Source organism: Hibiscus syriacus, unplaced genomic scaffold (assembly GCF_006381635.1).
Source record: "Hibiscus syriacus cultivar Baekdansim isolate YM2019G1 unplaced genomic scaffold, ASM638163v2 tig00001818_pilon, whole genome shotgun sequence".
Taxonomy (NCBI): Eukaryota; Viridiplantae; Streptophyta; class Magnoliopsida; order Malvales; family Malvaceae; genus Hibiscus; species Hibiscus syriacus.
Window position 1 is genome coordinate 1,528,053 of NW_024061892.1, and position 4,616 is coordinate 1,532,668.

The following is a 4,616-nucleotide window of genomic DNA, read 5'->3' on the forward strand; positions in this document are numbered from 1 at the left end:
TCTGATACCAATTATTGAGTCAATCGATAGGATGAAAAAGCCAAGAGGGGGTAAATTGATAGTTAAAATTTTGTGGAAGCTTGAAAGAAAAATTAAAAAAATTTGCACAGTGATTTAGAGTGGTTTGACTTTCTCAACCAAAGTCTATGTCCACTACCTTAGCTATGCACACTAAGGATTTCCACAAATTCACTAATTTGTATCTACCTTTGAGGACAAGGCGTAACCTTATAACTCCCTCAAGAATTATACTCTTGAGACACTCTCTCAAATAGAAAATTACAAATTTGTAAACTTATAAGAAACCTCACAAGGAAAATGTTTGCACAATTCAAGAACAAATAAGAAAACTTGAGAAATGAATACAAGTAAGCAGAAGTAGTGTTCTTAGAAAGCAAAATGAATATTGATGAATGTTGGCTTGATTTTGCTCAAACTTGAAGTTTTAAGGCTTTCTCTATTGTATCACTTGTATTTGTTGATCACCAATGCTTGAAACCTTGTTTATATACTCCTTTGATCAATTCTAAACGTTGGAATTGTTGTGGGAGTTAATAGAGTCGTTGGGTAATGTTTTCCACTCAAAATAGTTGTTAGGAGCGTCTTGGTATCGGTACCATGCCCAATGGTATCTATATTACCTGCATAAAATTCAAATATTTTGATTGTTGGAAAGCAACGGTATCGATACTACTATATAGTAGTATCGATACCAGACAATGGTATCGGTACCATTTTGAGATTCTGGAAAATATTAGAGTCAAAACTAAAGGAGTAGTATCGGTACTACTATATTGCTTGGTATCGATATCGTACATGGTATCAGTACCATTTTGGCATTATGTTGTCATGGTATAGATACTAATAAGGCAGTATCGGTACTACCATATTAAAATTGAGTTTTTGACTCATTTAAAGTTCGAAACACTTAGTAAAAATTATTTCAAAAAAATTTCCAATATAGATCTCAATTTTTCATTAAGTAATGAGTAAAAATTGACGTTTTAAAACTTTGAGTAATAATTTTATATATTCGAATAATTGAATTGAATAAAATCATAAAATTTATAAAAGTTAATTAACAAACTTGTTTGGTATATCAAAATGTTTTCAACATAATCCCTTTCTTTTTGGGATTGTTCAATTATGGCCTTATACACTTTGTTTAATTCTATTTGACCTCTGATTGTTTATGAGCTTTATAATTTACGGTAATAATGGTTATAATTTAATTCAATACTTAATATTATTGAAACTTTTATTTTATTTTCTAATTCACATACATGCTAATATTGTTTAAGATGTGATGATCTTAAATTATTTATAGACTTTAATTATTTAGGATTGCATAGTTTTGGAAGACATCTTAATGATTCGAATGGTAGAAATCTTTTTTAGGCCTTGAAGAACCATATATTTAAAACCTATCCCCATTTAATGGTCGAACACTGAGATGTGATGAAGGAAAGCTCGATTTCGTAATATCTAAATATTTTCTAGCAAACTCTATTTGAATAGAAAAGAGGAGAGTAAGAAAAGCAATGGTTTGATAAATTATGATCGAAAATGAACGTCAGCCTAATATAATATAGGGTTAACTACACATTTGATCACTTATATTTGTGTTTTGTCATCTTTTAGTCATTGATTTCAAAAAACATAAGATATGGTCACTTTCGTTTTTATTTAATTAAGATGTTGTCACTCGAGTTAATTATTGTTAACTGCATTTAAATATTTTTGATATAATCACACATTTAGTTCTTGTTATTTACATATTCTCTGAATTTAGTCTTACTTTTAAATATATTATGTTAGTTTGTTAACTATAAGATTTATTCGACTGATGTATATGATAAAACAAGTCTAATTATGTTGTTTATCAACTATCATTTATAACATTCTCTTATATCTTTGGTCACTCTAGACACTTATAAATTTGTTTTATATCGTTTATCAATTTAATTTTGTCAAAATATTTATAAAATTCACAAAACTTTAACACTTATTGTTGAATTTAAGATGAAGCTCAATGATCAACCGAATGATTTTGCCAAAAGGGGTTAATTTGTTTTTGAGATTAGGGAGTAAGGGTATTAAAAGGATAGACAATTGGCACAAACATTTATAATAGTTCGACTTCTCAACCAAGTCTACATCCACTACCTTAGCTCCTCACTAAGGATTTTCTAACAAATTCACTAATTTGTTATTTCTTTTTACAGGATCAAGAGATAACCTTTACACTCCCTAGCTTTTCACATGCTTAGCTAGAACCAATACTCTTTTACACAAGGAATAAAATGTAAAAAATAAAACCTCTCTAATGTAGGGTGTTTACAAGAAAATTAAGCTCACTAAAAACAAATAAAACATTTGCAATAAAGCTCAAAACACAAATATTTACAAGAGAAAGAAAATTAAAGATTAAAAAACTCTTCTCTTGTGTTTGATTTCTTGGATATGTGTTCTAACCATTCTTCAAGTGACCTCAACTTGTTTTTATAGGTTGAAATGTGTTTGTGGCCATTTCTAGCCGTTGGGGATAATTTGGAGCCGTCGGGAAATATTTTTCTGCAAAATAAAACTGCCCAGGACAGGGAGTATTGGTACTCCTTTAATTAGTATCGGTACTACCTTTATAATATTTAAATAAACTAGCCATTGGGCTTGACCAGTATCGATACTATGCTCATGGTATCGATAACACTATGTAAAGTAGTATGGGTACCCCATTGAGTATCTGTACCTATTTTGCATTATGGAATTTGAGCAATTTGGAAAAAACTGGTAGTATCGATACTACTTAGAGTGTTCATGTAGTATTGTTCATGTAGTATCGACACTGTAAGAACAGTGTCGGTACTACCTACCCAAAAAAACTGTTTTATGCTCAAATTATAGTTTAATGGACTTTGAATTATTTTTGAAAACTTTAAACAAATTCAATTCAAGTCCAAAAACATTTTGCCTTAATTTGTTATATCAAAATATTATAAAACATGGTTCAACAATCTCCCCTTTTTGATATAATAAAACATTTGAAAAATTGTTTTTGGTAAAACTCCCTCTTACTAACAATATTTCATGAAAAAGATAAATATTTGGAAAATATTAAATATCCCCCTTTTTTTATTTAGAAATTGAATTTTTTTCAAACTTATACTTCTCCTCCTTTTTGTTATATAAAAACTAATTCAACTTTAAAGTTCAAAAATAACAATGGAGAGTAAGTGGTAAATTTGACCTTAAAATCATTTGAAAAATCAAAGCTCCCCTTCAATAAAAACATTCCAAACAAAAAAAAAATAACTTTAAAAGCATGACACTTAAAAAAATTGAATTTCAACAAAGATGAACAAACATGTTAGTACCACATGAAATTTAATATATCCAAATCTAATATACTTTATGCAATACCAATTTTTCTATTTAAGTGCATGTGCATAAAGCTATCCAAAAATGTTATGCATTTGCAAAATTGATATCAATTGTTAGAGAGATATCATTTGTAATAAATCACATGCATAAGCATTTAAATTAATGTAAAAAATTAAAATTTGTAAAAACAAATCATTAAAATCAATTTTGACCAAAATTCATTATGATTAACTAAAAATTATGAAAAATCATTAAAACTTTAAAATGTCCATCATAATACACTTTCCAACATACATGAGATTAAAAACAATGCATACTCATTTAAAGATCAAAAACTCATGCATGCTTAAAAATCAATAGGCAACCAATTAACAAAATTAAAAAAAACTTTAAGGTTAGAGGTTACCCATTCCATATCAAGTGTGGCTAGAGCATTTGAATATGTTCACTTTCATCACAATTTTTCCCACAAACCTACAAGAGACATTTATGTGGATTTTGGTATCCAAATTTCTTTCGATAATTGAATGTTAGTTTTCATGCCCCTTGTTCCCTTTTGAACCCATAATTGTCTAATTTTAAATGGTTTTCCTTTCTTTAAAGGACAATATGTTACTTGTGACTATGATAATGACAATGTGAGCATTTTATCATTTTGAAGCTAGATGAATTATTTAAATTGTTTTTTTTCTTTTGTTAAGCACTCAAGCTTAACTTTTAAATCAAAGCATTCTTTTTCAAATTTTTCAATTTTTACTTTTGAAAGCTCTAAATCCTTTTTCAAAATTTCATTTTGATTTTCAAAATCCATTTTTGCTTTCAAAATAAATCATTTTCAACTTTAAAATTTGAAATCAATTTCTTATATTTGGAGTTCATGGTCTCAAACTCCAAAAATAATTCATCGTATACATCTTGTAACTCGTTAAAAGAATACAAATTAGATTCACTAGAGTTAGAAGACACCTCGGACTCTTCAAGAGCCATTAAGCACACCACCTTTGTTGGTTCTTCTTTCTTGTTTCCATGGATCTATTCGAGCTTATTCCAAAGCTCCTTGGCATTTTAACAAGAAGAAACTCCTTCATATACTTTGGGACCAAATCCACAAAACAACATGTGCATGACCTTAGCATTTTGTTGAGTTTTCTTCCATTCTTGGGCACTACACTCATTCTTCTTCTTATTTGGAGAAGAGTAGCCGTTCTCGATCATCTCCCATGCATCAAGATCAT